The following is a 16,857-nucleotide window of genomic DNA, read 5'->3' on the forward strand; positions in this document are numbered from 1 at the left end:
CAAAAACTGAAAAATTGGGCGTGCAAAATTATTCAGCCCCCTTAAGTTAATACTTTGTAGCGCCACCTTTTGCTGCGATTACAGCTGTAAGTCGCTTGGGGTATGTCTCTATCAGTTTTGCACATCGAGAGACTGAAATTTTTTCCCATTCCTCCTTGCAAAACAGCTCGAGCTCAGTGAGGTTGGATGGAGAGCATTTGTGAACAGCAGTTTTCAGTTCTTTCCACAGATTCTCGATTGGATTCAGGTCTGGACTTTGACTTGGCCATTCTAACACCTGGATATGTTTATTTTTGAACCATTCCATTGTAGATTTTGATTTATGTTTTGGATCAATGTCTTGTTGGAAGACAAATCTCCGTCCCAGTCTCAGGTCTTTTGCAGACTCCATCAGGTTTTCTTCCAGAATGGTCCTGTATTTGGCTCCATCCATCATCCCATCAATTTTAAACCATCTTCCCTGTCCCTGCTGAAGAAAAGCAGGCCCAAACCATGATGCTGCCACCACCATGTTTGACAGTGGGTATGGTGTGTTCAGGGTGATGAGCTGTGTTGCTTTTACTCCAAACATAACGTTTTGCATTGTTGCCAAAAAGTTCAATTTTGGTTTCATCTGACCAGAGCACCTTCTTCCACATGTTTGGTGTGTCTCCCAGGTGGCTTGTGGCAAACTTTAAACAACACTTTTTATGGATATCTTTAAGAAATGGCTTTCTTCTTGCCACTCTTCCATAAAGGCCAGATTTGTGCAATATATGACTGATTGTTGTCCTATGGACAGAGTCTCCCACCTCAGCTGTAGATCTCTGCAGTTCATCCAGTGATCATGGGCCTCTTGGCTGCATCTCTGATCAGTCTTCTCCTTGTATGAGCTGAAAGTTTAGAGGGACGGCCAGGTCTTGGTAGATTTGCAGTGGTCTGATACTCCTTCCATTTCAATATTATCGCTTGCACAGTGCTCCTTGGGATGTTTAAAGCTTGGGAAATCTTTTTGTATCCAAATCCAGCTTTAAACTTCTTCACAACAGTATCTCAGACCTGCCTGGTGTGTTCCTTGTTCTTCATGATGCTCTCTGCGCTTTTAACGGACCTCTGAGACTATCACAGTGCAGGTGCATTTATACGGAGACTTGATTACACACAGGTGGATTGTATTTATCATCATTAGTCATTTAGGTCAACATTGGATCATTCAGAGATCCTCACTGAACTTCTGGAGAGAGTTTGCTGCACTGAAAGTAAAGGGGCTGAATAATTTTGCACGCCCAATTTTTCAGTTTTTGATTTGTTAAAAGGGTTTGAAATATCCAATAAATGTCGTTCCACTTCATGATTGTGTCCCACTTGTTGTTGATTCTTCATAAAAAAATACAGTTTTATATCTTTATGTTTGAAGCCTGAAATGTGGCAAAAGTTCGCAAAGTTCAAGGGGGGCGAATACTTTCGCAAGGCACTGTATATACTGTATTCTATTCCACTGTATTTTAGTCAATGCCACTCCAACATTGCTCGAACTATTATTTATATATTTCTTAATACCATTATTTTACTTTAGGATTTGTGTGTATTGTTAGATACTACTGCACTGTTGGAGCTAGGAACACAAGCATTTCGCTACACCCGCAATAACATCTGCTAAATATGTGTATGTGACCGATAACATTTGATTTGACTTCACTGCTCATATCCTTTTTCTGCCATACTAGTGTAATTTACAGCATGATATGTGTGTAAACAATGTGAAAATGAATACTGTACAGTTTTACATAATAGGAAATGCACTTTGATGGGAAGATAATATGGTATGGGTAATGTCATCCCGAGTATCATGGAGTATGGGTAATGACATCATGAGTATCATTGAGTATGGGTAATGTCATCATGATTATCATTGAGTATGGGTAATGTCATCCCGAGCATCATTGAGTATGGGTAATGACATCATGAGTATCATTGAGTATGGGTAATGTCATCATGATTATCATTGAGTATGGGTAATGTCATCATGATTATCATTGAGTATGGGTAATGTCATCATGATTATCATTGAGTATGGGTAATGTCATCATGATTATCATTGAGTATGGGTAATGTCATCATGATTATCATTGAGTATGGGTAACGTCATCCTGAGTATCATTGAGTATGGGTAATGGCATCATGAGTATCATTGAGTATGGGTAATGTCACCATGAGTATCATTGAGTATGGGTAATGTCATCCGGAGTATCATTGAGTATGGGCAATGTCATCCGGAGTATCATTGAGTATGGGTAATGTCAGCATGATTATCATTGAGTATGGGTAATGTCATCATGATTATCATTGAGTATGGGTAATGTCATCCTGAGTATCATTGAGTATGGGTAATGTCATCATGATTATCATTGAATATGGGTAATGTCATCCCGAGTATCATTGAGTATGGGTAATGTCATCATGGCTATCATTGAGTATGGGTAATGTCATCATGATTATCATTGAGTATGGGTAATGTCATCATGATTATCATTGAGTATGGGTAATGTCATCCCAAGTATCATTGAGTATGGGTAATGTCATCATGATTATCATTGAGTATGGGTAATGTCATCATGCTTATCATTGAGTATGGGTAATGTCACCCTGAGTATCATTGAGTATGGGTAATGTCATCATGATTATCATTGAGTATGGGTAATGTCATCCGGAGTATCATTGAGTATGGGTAATGTCATCATGATTATCATTGAGTATGGGTAATGTCATCACAATTATCATTGAGTATGGGTAATGTCATCATGATTATCATTAAGTATGGGTAATGTCATCCCGAGTATCATTGAGTATGGGTAATGTCATCATGATTATCATTGAGTATGGGTAATGTCATCATTATTATCATTGAGTATGGGTAATGTCACCATTATTATCATTGAGTATGGGTAATGTCATCATTGAGTATGGGTAATGTCATCCGGAGTATCATTGAGTATGGGTAATGTCATCCAGAGTATCATTGAGTATGGGTAATGTCATCATGATTATCATTGAGTATGGGTAATGTCATCATGATTATCATTGAGTATGGGTAATATCATTATGATTATCATTGAGTATGGGTAATGGGTGTCTGTCCATAGAGTTGACTGGATTCGAGTCTGGTAATTTGCTCCATTTATGCATTCAAAACAAATGAGCACCCAGATTACTTGAGTAACACATGATGACAAGATTTGATTCATATTGATTCTCTATTATTTTTTATATATATATATATATATATAATTGTTATTTATCTATTTGCTCATTGTATGTGCTCTCCTGTATTGCATCTTCAATGGCATCATATTAAAGTAAAAAAAAAACAGTTAATGAAACATCCCCTAGAAAATGGGCATATTTTGTGTAAAGTTCTACCATATCTAGAAAACAAATGGTTGTCTATGCACTTCCTCTTTTGTCCTCCCTCTCATATTTCCCAGACCCCTATCAGCACTAGAAACCAGAAGTTATAACTACAACTCATTCCAATTCCATGACTTTGACCTTCCATCCTCTCATGTTGTGTCTGTAAATTGATTATAGTAGGGGAATCCATTTCCCCCTGGAGGCCTGAGTTGAGGGAACAGGGACGTGTCGCAGGCAGCTAGCTGTCTGCTGGATGAAGGGCACTTACCATAAGCCTGACTGACACACTACTCTAAGTCTACGTTTACACAGGCCAATCAAATCAGCTCTGAAAAAGATCTCATGTGAAAAGGTCTGATGAGGGGAGAGAAAGAGGACAGACAGAGCAATAGAGGGTGAGGGGAGAGAAAGAGGACAGAGCGATAGAGGGTGAGGTGAGAGACAGAGCGATAGAGGGTGAGGGGAGAGAAAGAGGACAGACAGACAGAGCGATAGAGGGTGAGGGGAGAGAAAGAGGACAGACAGACAGATAGATAGGGGAGAGAAAGAGGGGACAGAGCGATAAAGGGTGAGGGGACAGACAGAGCGACGAGAGAAAGAGGACAGAGAGGGGTGAGGGGAGAGAAAGAGGACAGACAGAGCGATAAAGGGTGAGGGGAGAGAAAGAGGACAGAGCGATAGAGGGGAGGGGAGAGAAAGAGGACAGACAGAACGATAGAGGGTGAGGGGAGAGAAAGAGGACAGACAGAACGATAGAGGGTGAGGGGAGAGAAAGAGGACAGACAGAGCGATAGAGGGTGAGGGGAGAGAAAGAGGACAGACAGAGCGATAGAGGGTGAGGGGAGAGAAAATGGACAGACAGAGCGATAGAGGGTGAGGGGAGAGAAAGAGGACAGACAGAACGATAGAGGGTGAGGGGAGAGAAAGAGGACAGACAGAGCGATAAAGGGTGAGGGGAGAGAAAGAGGACAGAGCGATAGAGGGTGAGGGGAGAGAAAGAGGACAGACAGAGCGATAGAGGGTGAGGGGAGAGAAAGAGGACAGACAGAGCGAGAGCGTGAGGGGAGAGAAAGAGGACAGACAGAACGATAGAGGGTGAGGGGAGAGAAAGAGGACAGACAGAACGATAGAGGGTGAGGGGAGAGAAAGAGGACAGACAGAGCGATAGAGGGTGAGGGGAGAGAAAGAGGACAGACAGAGCGATAGAGGGTGAGGGGAGAGAAAGAGGACAGACAGAGCGATAGAGGGTGAGGGGAGAGAAAGAGGACAGACAGAGCGAGAGCGTGAGGGGAGAGAAAGAGGACAGACAGAACGATAGAGGGTGAGGGGAGAGAAAGAGGACAGAGCGATAGAGGGTGAGGGGAGAGAAAGAGGACAGACAGAGCGATATAGGTTGAGGGGAGAGAAAGAGGACAGACAGTGACAGAGGGTGAGGGGAGAGAAAGAGGACAGACAGAGCGATATAGGGTGAGGGGAGAGAAAGAGGACAGGGAAAGAGGAGAAAGAGAGAGCAGGGGACTGGGAGGGAGAGACCTGGGGGATGTAGCTCCCATGGGACTATGAAATCAGAGTTGCAATTAGGATCATTGACTGACTGATCAAAACGCTAAATGTTAAATGCTTCCAGTACAGTGGTTTGACCCTGCATACGCTGAGTGACTTCTCAGCACCCAATAACCCCTAACCCCACTGGAAGGGATATTTAATGACCTCTAACCCCACTGGAAGGGCTATTTAATGACCCCTAACCCCAATGGAAGGGATATTTAATGACCCCTAACCCCACTGGAAGGGATATTTAATGACCCATAACCCCACTGGAAGGGATATTTAATGACCCATAACCCCAATGGAAGGGCTATTTAATGACCCCTAACCCCACTGGAAGGGATATTTAACGACCCTTAATGACCCTTTTGCTTAAGCAATGTTGTATCTTCTGAAAACCTGAGTTAAACCTTGAAACACTGAGTACTTGTACATATCGCATTGTTCACTTCATCATTCTCAAAACCAGTGTAAATCCATTGGTACCACTACTGGAACCAGGGGGCGAGTTGTGTTGTACCTTGAATAAAGGGTCCCTGTCTATGTATCTGGTCATTTAGTGGAGAGAAAAAAGATCTGTACACTTTCAAAATCCCAGATGTTTTGTAATGCCTTGATACCTACTGTAGATGTCGAGGGACCAACCAATGTATATTTTCATTTAGGATTTTTCCTTTTTTCCCAGCCAATAAAACAAAAGAGGCAAAGAAAGGAGATGTGTTCACTTCACTTCCTGAATAATAGAATAAAATCACCATGATGGCAGAGATGACGAGGGAACAACAGAGGATGCAATGCAGACATCCACATCACACAACAGTCAGTATCATCAACAGAATGGTGGAGAAATCGGGGTGGGCTAATTGCAACGGATAAGAAAATACTTTGAGTCCAATCTACAGTAGGTATCAAGGCATTACAAAACATCTGAGATTTTGAAAGTGTTAGACCTTTAAAAAGAAAAAAATACCAATAGCATGTATTATTGTAAAGAAATAAAAAAAGATTTCCTAACATGGTATTTATTTAATAAGAATAAGGTCAGAGAAGCTGGAATTGTTCATTAATCAAAGGTACATGTGAGGTTTCTCATCCAGGTTTGCTGGTCTGGCCTCTGCATAGATTCTCTCAGTGCCTGGCTGACGTGGGCAGCATTCGTCTCCATTTTATGCAACTCCGCCACTCCATCAGCCCAGCACTGAGAATAGACCACAGAGCGGGTGAGTCAGAGCATAGGGAGGGAGGGGAGCAGATGAGTCAGAGCATAGAGACAGGAAGGAGGGGATAGAGAGCGGGGGAAAGAGAGAGGGCAGGACAACAGAGGAGAGTAGGTGAGTCAGACCAGAGAGCGAGTGAGAGAAATGAAAAGATGGAAGGGGACAGAAAAGGTGAAAGAGGGAGAGAGGTGAGTGATAGGGTGAGGAATTTCAAGGGACGTGATCAGCACAAAAACGAAAAAAGGCTACCAGTGCATCTTCAACCATACAGATGCCTGACGCCATATTATCCCCCTCATTTCAGTTTCATAGTCAAGAATCACCCTCAATCCCCCGTCCCCCTCTGGGGAAAGTGTTGACTCCAACGCCAGTGTAGGTGTGAAATAAACAGCAGAAGCGCATGGTCTTTAAACACCTGCAGTTTAATAACCATACACTGTGTACAAAACGTTACAAACACCTTCCTAATATTGAGTTGCACCCCCTTTCGCCCCCAGCATAGCCTCAATTCATCAGTGCATGGACTCTAGAAGGTGTGGAAAGCGTTCCACAGGGATGCTGGCCCATGCTGACTCCAATGCTTCCCACAGCATTTCAATAGTACTTTCAAGTATTTTTACTTAAGTAGTTGTTTTGGGTATCTGTACTTTACTATTCATATATTTGACTACTTTTACTTTACTATATTCCTTAAAGATAATGTACTTTTCTCACCAGTTTCCCTGACACCTAAAAGTACTCATTACATTTGAAATGTTTAACAGGACAGGAAAATAGTCCAATTCACACTTACCAAGAGAACATCCCTGGTCACCCTGCTGCCTAAACACACATGCTTCATTAGTAAATAATGAGTGTTGGTGTACCCCTGGCTCTCCATACATTTAAAAACAAGAAAATCGTGCCACCTGGTTTACTTAATAGGTATATTTTAATCCAAATACTTTGACTTTTTGTAGTATTTTACTGGGTGACTTCCACTTATTAAAAGTATCTTTCCTTTTACTCAAGTACAACAATTGGGTACTTTTTCCACCACTGCAGTTGTGCCAAGTTGGCTTGATGTCCTTTGGGAGGTGGACCATTCTTGATACAAACGGGAAACTGCTGAGTGTGGAAAAACTCAGTACCGTTGCAGTTCTTGACACACTCAACCCAGTGTGCCTGGCACCTACTACCATACCCCATTCAAAGGCACCAAAATATTTTTGTCTTGCCCATTCACCCTCTGAACAGCACACAAACACAATCCATGTCCCAAGGCTTAAAACAAATGATTTAACCCATCCCCTCCATCTACACTGATTGAAGTGGATTTAACAAGTGACATTTATAAAAGGGACCATAGCCTTCATCTTGATAGTGTAAAGGAAAGAGCCGGTGTTCTTAATGTTTTGTACACTCAGTGTATTTTTCAGAATATAAAATAAAATGGGAGCCAGACAACAAGGATTTGGTTGGGACGTGTTTAATATAAATAATAAATAAAAAAGATTTATTGGAAAAAATAAACAAAACCTAATGAACACAATAAAGCCCCTCCCAACACACCAGTGGTAGAAGTCAAGGTTTCAGTCTGTTTGTCTGTCCTTAACTCAGCAGCTTCCCTTTCTCAAAGTTCAATCCAGCATGCAGTTTTTATATCAGTATCACTATCCTCATAGTTAAAATGAAGAGCTATTCTTTATCAACCTAATTCCTTTTACAATGTGTATCTTTAGGTTCTGTCAAATAAAAGGTTGTCTAAGAACTAAAACCAATGGGGTCAGAGTTCACGAAGGTGGGACTTGCACGGCCAGCCATGCTTCCTCTGGGACAGCCTGAGAGGGGAGGACACAGGGAGCAAAAGAACAGAGGGGGAACGGATACAGAGCCACTTCACACAAAGACCCTTGAGGGTACAGTCTGTTTCTCTGCTGCTCTCTGTCCATCTCTCCGCTGTGCGCATGACATCCTTGAAGAGTTTGTAGCCAAATGGTTCAGGAGGAACAACATCAGCAGTTCTCTCACCCTTGCCAAGGATGGGAAAGATAAACCTAAGAGGAGAGAGAGGCATGCTTTATTCTAGTTCATTTCATTGTACAACTATTGCATGACAAATAGGATGATTTATGACGTACAGACTCAAAGTCTATTTAAAGGGCTTTGCACCCTTTGCCTTATTTGAGCATCAAAGGCTTATTTGTCACATGTGCACAGGCACACACACAGCGTGTCCCTCTGCCTCCAGCAACGCACACAGCGTGTCCCTCTGCCTCCAGCAACGCACACAGCGTGTCCCTCTGCCTCCAGCAACGCACACAGCGTGTCCCTCTGCCTCCAGCAACGCACACAGCGTGTCCCTCTGCCTCCAGCAACGCACACAGCGTGTCCCTCTGCCTCCAGCAACGCACACAGCGTGTCCCTCTGCCTCCAGCAAAGCACACAGCGTGTCCCTCTGCCTCCAGCAAAACACACAGCGTGTCCCTCTGCCTCCAGCAAACACACAGCGTGTCCCTCTGCCTCCAGCAACACACACAGCGTGTCCCTCTGCCTCCAGCAACACACACAGCGTGTCCCTCTGCCTCCAGCAACACACACAGCGTGTCCCTCTGCCTCCAGCAACACACACAGCGTGTCCCTCTGCCTCCAGCAACACACACAGCGTGTCCCTCTGCCTCCAGCAAAACACACGCGTGTCCCTCTGCCTCCAGCAAAACACGTGTCCCTCTGCCTCCAGCAGCGTGTCCCTCTGCCTCCAGCAAAACACAGAAAGCAGCTGAATAAAGGGGAGAGGCGGTCCCTCTGCCTCCAGGGGGCCTCCAGCAACACACACAGGGTCCCTCTGCCTCCAGCAACACACACAGCGTGTCCCTCTGCCTCCAGCAACACACACAGGGGGCAACACACACAGGTGTCCCTCTGCCTCCAGCAACACACACACAGCGCGAGCAGGGAGGGGCAGCGCGTGGGCAGCGTGAGGGGCAGCGAGAGGGGGGGAGAGGCAATAAAGCGGGAGAGGCAGCGAGAGAGGGGGCAGCGAGAGGGAGAGGCAGCGAGAGGGGGGAGGGGCAGCGAGAGAGGCAGCAAGAGGGGGGAGGGGCAGCGAGAGGGGGAGAGGGGAGAGGGCGAGGAGGGGGCAGCGAGAGGGGGGCAGCAGAGGGGGGGCAGCGAGAGAGGCAGCGAGAGGGGGGCAGCGAGAGAGGCAGCGAGAGGGGGGGCAGCGAGAGAGGCAGCGAGGGGGAGGCAGCAGAGAGGCAGCGAGAGGGGGGCAGCGAGAGAGGCAGCGAGAGGTGGGGCAGCGAGAGAGGCAGCGAGAGAGGCAGCGAGGGGGGGAGCGAGGGCGAGAGAGGCAGCGAGAGGGGGGCAGAGGCGGCGAGAGGGGGAGAGGCGGGAGAGGCAGCGAGAGGGGGAGAGGCAGCGAGAGGGGGAGAGGCAGCGAGAGGGGGAGAGGCAGCGAGAGGGGGGGAGAGGCAGCGAGAGGGGGAGAGGCAGCGAGAGAGGGGGAGAGGCAGCGAGAGAGGCGGCGAGGCAGCGAGCGAGAGGCGGCGAGCGAGAGGGGGAGGCAGCGAGAGAGGCAGCGAGAGGGGGGCAGCGAGAGAGGCGGCAAGAGGGGGAGAGGCAGCGAGAGAGGCGGCGAGAGAGGCGGCGAGAGGCAGCGAGAGGGGGAGAGGCAGCGAGAGGGGGAGAGGCAGCGAGAGAGGCGAGCGAGCGAAAGAGGGGGAGAGGCAGCGAGAGAGGCGAGGGGGGGGCAGCGAGAGGCGGCAGGGGGGGAAGAGGCAGCGAGAGAGGCGGCGAGAGGGGGGAGAGGCAGCGAGAGAGGCGGCGAGAGGGGGAGAGGCAGCGAGAGGGGGAGGCGGCGAGAGAGGGCGGCGAGGGGGGAAGAGGCAGCGAGCGAGAGGGGGGAAGAGGCAGCGAGAGAGGCGAGAGAGGGGGGAGAGGCAGCGAGAGGGCGGCGAGAGGGGGCAGCGAGAGAGGCGGCGAGAGGCAGCGAGAGAGGCGGCGAGGCAGCGAGAGAGGCGGCGAGAGAGGCGGCGAGGCAGCGAGAGAGGCGGCGAGGCAGCGAGAGAGGCAGCGAGAGGGGGGGCAGCGAGAGAGGCAGCGAGTGGGGGGGGGGCAGCGAGAGGGGGGCAGCAAGAGAGGCAGCGAGAGGGGGGGGCAGCGAGAGGGGGGGAGGCAGCGAGAGGGGGGCGGGGAGAGGCAGCGAGAGGGGGGGCAGCGAGAGGGGGGGGGGAGGGGCAGCGAGAGGGAGTGAGAGGGGGGGCAGCGAGAGAGAGGGAGGTGCAGCGCGAGCACGGGCAGGAGCGAGCAAGAGACAATATCCTGCCTGCAGCCCACTCCATCTAGACCAGTGTGAGTCATCCCTATAACACATTAATACAGAGACTGCTGCATATCCGACCAAGTAGCTCTGCAGTGTGTGCGTGTGTTTTATGATTGCCAGTGGAAAGACCGTGTGTGTGAGTGTGTGTGTGAACCTCAGTCCCTAGGAGGAGCAGTGATGTGGTAGAGATGACTCAGAGAAGCCTTGAATCAGTTTCTCTCATCTCCTCCATTCCCTCCTCCCTGCCTTCCTTCCTTCCCCCCTGCCAAGTCTCCCTCCCTGCCTTCCCCCTGTCTTCCCCTTACAAGTCTCCCTCCCTTACAAGTCTCCCTCCCTTACAAGTCTCCCTCCCTTACAAGTCTCCCTCCCTTACAAGTCTCCCTCCCTTACAAGTCTCCCTCCCTTACAAGTCTCCCTCCCTTCCCACACAGGTGGACCGGTGAGAGTAAATATTTTTGCAAAGGTGCTTAAAATATCACACCTACAGTCATGGCCAACAGTTTTGAGAATGACACAAATAATAATTTCCACAAAGTTTGCTGCTTCAGTGACTTTAGAGATTTGTCAGATGTTACTTCAGAATACTGAATTATAATTACAAGCATTTCATAAGTGATAAAGGCTTTTATTGACAATTACATGAAATTGATGCAGAGAGTCAATATTTGCAGTGTTGACCATTCTTTTTCAAGACCTCTGCAATCCGCCCTGGCATGATGTCAATTAGCTTCTGGGCCACATCCTGACTGATGGCAGCCCATTCTTGCATAATTAATGCTTGGAGTTTGTCAGAATTTGTGGATTGTTTGTTTGTCTACCCGCCTTTTGAGGATTGACCACAAGTTGTCAATGTGATTAAGATCTGGGGAGTTTCCTGCCATGGACCCAAAATATTGATGTTTTGTTCCCCAAGCCACTTAGTTACCACTTTTGCCTTATGGCAAGGTGCTCAATCTTGCTGGAATAGGTATTGTTCATCACCAAACTCTTCCTGGATGGTTGGGAGAAGTTGGTCTAGGAGGATGTGTTGGTACCATTCTTTACCATTCTTTCATGGCTGTGTTCTTAGGCAAAATTGTGAGTGAGCCCACTCCCTTGGCTGAGAAGCAACCCCACACATGAATGGATGCTTTACTGTTGGCATGACACAGGACTGATGGTAGCGCTCATCTCGTCTTTACGGATGCCCCAAACAATCGGAAAGGGGTTTCAGAGAAAATATGACTTTACCCCAGTCCTCAGCAGTCCAATCCCTGTACCTTTTGCAGAATATCAGTCTGTCCCTGATGTTTTTCCTGGAGGAAGTGGCTTCTTTGCTGCCCTTCTTGACACCAGGCCATCCTCCAAAAGTCTTTGCCTCACTGTGCGTGCAGATGCACTCACACCTGCCTGCTGCCATTCCGGAGCAAGCTCTGCACTGGTGGTGCCCCGAATCAACTTTAGGAGACGGTCCTAGCGCCTGCTGGACTTTCTTGGCCGCCCTGAAGCCTTCTTCACAACAATTGAACCGCTCTCCTTGAAGTTCTTGATGATCCGATAAATGGTTGATATAGGTGCAATCTTAGTGGCAGCAAAATCCTTGCCTGTGAAGCCCTTTTTGTGCAAAGCAATGATGACGGCATGTGTTTCCTTGCAGGTAACCATGGATGACAGAGGAAGAACAATGATTCAAGCGACACACTCCTTTTGAAGCTTCCAGTCTGTTATTTGAACTCAATCAGTATGACAGAGTGATCTCCAGCCTTGTCCTCGTCAACACTCACACCTGTGTTAATGAGAGAATCACTGACATGATGTCAGCTGGTCCTTTTGTGGCAGGGCTGAAATGCAGTGGAAATGTTTTTTGGGGATTCAGATAATTTGCATGGCAAAGAGGGACTTTGCAATTAATTGCAATTCATCTGATCACACTTCATAACATTCTGGAGTATATGCAAATTGCCATCATACAAACTGAGGCAGCAGACTGAAAATGAATATTTGTGTCCTTCTCAACTTTTGGCCACGACTGTACACACACACACACACACACACACACACACACACACACACACACACACACACACACACACACACGGTTATTATAGTTGATAATATATTTTTTAAATTGTTTAGTTTGTTAGCTTTCAGACCTGATTTACTAGTTTATTTACTTTGAGAAAAACATTCTTATTTCATTTCTTTCTATTATTTTGTTTATTTTTAGTGTTAAGGATAGAAAGTAGCAAATACATGGGAGGTTAGCAACCATTTATGTGATGAATAGTTGTTTTTTGGGATGTCACTTCTTGCCACTGGTGGGCAGTAATGTTTTTTTATTTTTAAATTAGATCTGTCAAACGATTAAATCGAGTTAATGGCATTAGTTCACCATAAACAAAGGTTACGAACAGAAAGGCATTGATGCGCCCAATGTTGAGTAGGCCTTCTCCCTCTTATGAATGTTCTTGAAGTTTAATGCACACGCACACACTTAAAGCATTCTAAATGAGCGACTAAGGGGGGAAAATAAAACTTGTCCAACCAATGTTAGGTATTACTGTAATCATATGTACTGTTCAGATAACTTTACACATACAGTCCTACACATTCTCCCACCCAAACCCTTTAACTGGGTGAGTTCGTTTTGCATGGACTGGTGCACTGGGTAGGCGGAGTTTGCACATTTTAGACCATTCAATTGGTCCTTAAGTGAAATCACCCACCCGGGGCACCGGGCCATACAAAATGCGCAACATGCGCACGAATCCGCGGCAGAAAGAAAGCGCCCCGGTAATATTGGCCTTAACTTTGACATGATTTTGGCTAGAGGCACACGGTCTTTAGTGCTGTAAAATCATTATGCCTGTTCACTCCGCTATCATCCAGAAGGCGAGGTCAGTACAGGTGCATCAAAGCGGGGACCGAGAGATAGAAGCTGTTTCTCAATCTCAAGGCCATCAGACTGTTAAACAGCCATCACTAACATAGAGAGGCTGCTGCCAACATACAGACTCAAATCTCTGGCCACTTAAATAAACGGACTTAATAATGGCAGTCACTTTAATAATGTTCACATAGAGGTATCACTAGTCACTTTAAATAATGCCACTTTTAATCATGTCCTACATTACTCATCTCATGTACAGTTGAAGTCGGAAGTTCACATACACTTAGGTTGGAGTCATTAAAACTTCTTTATCAACCACTCCACAAATTTCTTGTTAACAAACTATATTTTTGGCAAGTCGGTTAGGACATCTACTTTGTACATGAGGCAAGTAATTTTTCCAACAATTGTTTAGACAGATTATTTCACTGTATCACAATTCCAGTTGGTCAGAAGTTTACATACACTAAGTTGACTGTGCCTTTAAACAGCTTGGAAAATTCCAGAAAATTATGTCATGGCTTTAGAAGCTTCTGATAGGCTAATTGACATTGTTTGAGTCAATTGGAGGTGTACTTGTATTTCAAGGCCTACCTTAAAACTCAGTGCCTTTTTGCTTGACATCATGGGAAAATCAGAAGAAATCAGCCAAGACTTCAGATAAAAAAATTGGAGACCTCCAGATGTCTGGTACATCCTTGGGAGCAATTTCCAAATGCCTGAAGGTACCAAGTTCATCTGTACAAACAATAGTACGCAAGTATAAACACCATGGGACCATGCAGCCGTCATACCTCTCAGGAAGGAGATGCGTTCCGTCTCCTAGAGGTGAACGTACTTTGGTGAGAAAAGTGCAAATCAATCCCAGAACAACAGCAAAGGACCATGTGAAGATGCTGGAGGTACAAAAGCATCTATATCCACAGTAAAGTAAGTCCTATATCGACATAACCTGAAAGGCCGCTCAGCAAGGAAGAAGCCACTGCTCCAAAACCGCCATAAAAGCCAGACCATGGTTTGCAACTGCACATGGGGACAAAGATCATACTTTTTGGAGAAATATCCTCTGGTCTGATGAAACAAAAAGAGAACAGTTTGGCCATAATGACCATCGTTATGTTTGGAGGAGAAAGGGGGAGGCTTGCAAGCCGAAGAACACCATCCCAACCATGAAGCACAGCGGTGGCAGCATTATATTGTGGTGGTGCTTTGCTGCAGGAGGGACTGATGCACTTCACAAAATAGATGGCATCATGAGGAGGAAGATTATGTGGATATATTGAAGGAACATCTCAAGACATCAGTCAGAAAGTTAAAATTTGGTCTCAATTGAGTCTTCCAAATGGACAATGACCCCAAGCATACTTCTAAAGTTGTGGCAAAATGGCTTAAGGACAACAAAGTCAAGGTATTGGAGTGTCCATCACAAAGCCCTGACCTCAATCCCATAGAAAATGTGTGGGCAGAACTGAAAAAGCGTGTGCGAGCAAGGAGGCCTTCAAACATGACTCAGTTACACCAGGTCTGTCAGGAGGAATGGCCCCAATTCACTCTACTTATTGTGGGAAGCTTGTGGAAGGCTCCCCGAAACATTTGACCCAAGTTAAACAATTTAAAGGCAATGTACCAAATACTAATTGAGTGTATGTAAACATCTGACCCACTGAGAATGTGATGAAAGAAATTAAAGCTGAAAAATCAGTACTATTTTTCTGATATTTCACATTCTTAAAATAAAGTGGTGATGCTAACTGACCCAAGACAGAGCATTTTTACTAGGATTAAATGTCAGGAATTGTGAAAAACTGAGTTTAAATGTATTTGGCTAAGGTGTATGTAAACTTCGACTTCAACTGTATATACTGTATTCTACACCATCTACTACATCTGCCTGTCATCGCTCAACCATATATTTATGTGCATAGTCTTATTCATCCCTTTACATTTGTATAATTGTTGTGAATTTGTTAGAATTCTAGTTAGATTTTACTGCATAGTCAAAACTAGAAGCACAAGCATTTCGCTATGCTCACATTAACATCTGCTAACCATGTGTATGTGACCAATAAAATTTGATTTTTAAAGACACAAGCATTGACTGAAGCCAAATGTTTATTACTAGCCCAAGGTACACTACATGACCAAAAGTAAGTGGACACCTGTTCACCGAACAACTCATTCCAAAATTATGGACATTAATATGGAGTTGGTCCCCCTTTTTCTGCTACAACTCTTCTGGGAAGACTTCCCACGAGATGTTGGAACATTGCTGTGGGGACTTGCTTCCATTCAGCCACAAGAGCATTAGTGAGGTCGGGCAATGATGTTGGGTGATTAGGCCTGGCTCTCAGTCGGCGTTCCAATTCATCCCAAAGGTGTTTGATGGGGTTGAGGCGAGCGCTCTGCAGGCCAGTCAAGTTCTTCCACACCAATCTTCACAAACCATTTCTGTATGGACCTTGCTTTGTACACAGGGGCATTGTCATGCTGAAACAGGAAAGGCCTTCCCCAAACTGTTGTCACAAAGTTGGAAGCACAGAATTGTCTAGAATGTTATTGTATGATATACCTTTAAGATTCCCCTTCACTGGAACTAAGGGGCCAAGCCCGAACTATGAAAAACAGCCCCAGACCATTATTCCTCCTCCACCAAACTTTACAGTTGGCACTATGCATTGGGGCAGGTAGCGTTGTCCTGGCATCCGTCAAACCCAGATATGTCTGTCGGACTGCCAGATGGTGAAGCGTGATTCATCAGTCCAGAGAACGTGTTTCCATTGCTCTAGAGTCCAATGGCGGCGAGCTTTACCACTACAGCCGACGCTTGGCATTGCGCATGGTGATCTTAGGCCTGTGTGCGGCTGCTCGGCCATGGAAACCCGTTTCATTAAGCTCCCGACAAACAGTTCTTGTGCTGACGTATCTTTCAGAGGCAGTTTGAAACTCGTTAGTGAGTATTGCAACAGAGGACAGACGAATCCAATAATTTGAAGGGGTGTCCCAATACTTTTGGATGTATAGTGTAGATCACAGCCAGTCATTCCCAATGGGAGAAAATGAATCATAGTGGGCAGACCCAAGCAAGAGCTAGCGAGGTCCTATTGGTGCGTTTTAGCATGCATTTGCATATATCCATTAGGGAACGCCAATAACTAAATTCGCCCTTGCACTCCTAAAGAACGCCATTTTTTAACATTACTTTGGCAAAGGGTAAAATCTACAAAACTTAGTCCACTCAGATTCTAACAGATTCTAGTTTTTGAAACAGAAAACTGTATTGAGATATATTTAATCGATGAGAAAATTCACAGAATGTCGGCCAAAATCCATCTCGCTCCATCTTCTCCCACTGGGCTTCCTTTTATTACCATATTTGGTAGTGAGTGGAAACGCCAACTAGATGCTTCACATTTATACATCCGGTGAAATATCTGTCTCATTGTTCCATCTGTGCTGAAGCTGTGATCCGTTCTGCGCTTAAAAGGGTCAGTGCGGAAACATGTGCGCTTAAAAATTGAAGAAAAAAGTTT

General features: G+C 45.7%; 1 protein-coding gene across 1 annotated transcript in view; it reads right to left on the reverse strand.

Moving 5' to 3' along the window:
• Positions 1-7,607: 7,607 nt before the first annotated feature.
• Positions 7,608-16,857, reverse strand: part of LOC135510497 (serine/threonine-protein kinase STK11-like) — a 32,262-nt gene continuing 23,012 nt past the window's right edge. The window contains exon 11 of the mRNA XM_064931490.1: positions 7,608-8,191. The gene's annotated coding sequence lies outside the window, so the exon portion shown is untranslated. The remainder of the gene's footprint in view (positions 8,192-16,857) is intronic.

This window comes from Oncorhynchus masou, chromosome 3, assembly GCF_036934945.1.
Source record: "Oncorhynchus masou masou isolate Uvic2021 chromosome 3, UVic_Omas_1.1, whole genome shotgun sequence".
In the NCBI taxonomy this organism is placed as follows: Eukaryota; Metazoa; Chordata; class Actinopteri; order Salmoniformes; family Salmonidae; genus Oncorhynchus; species Oncorhynchus masou.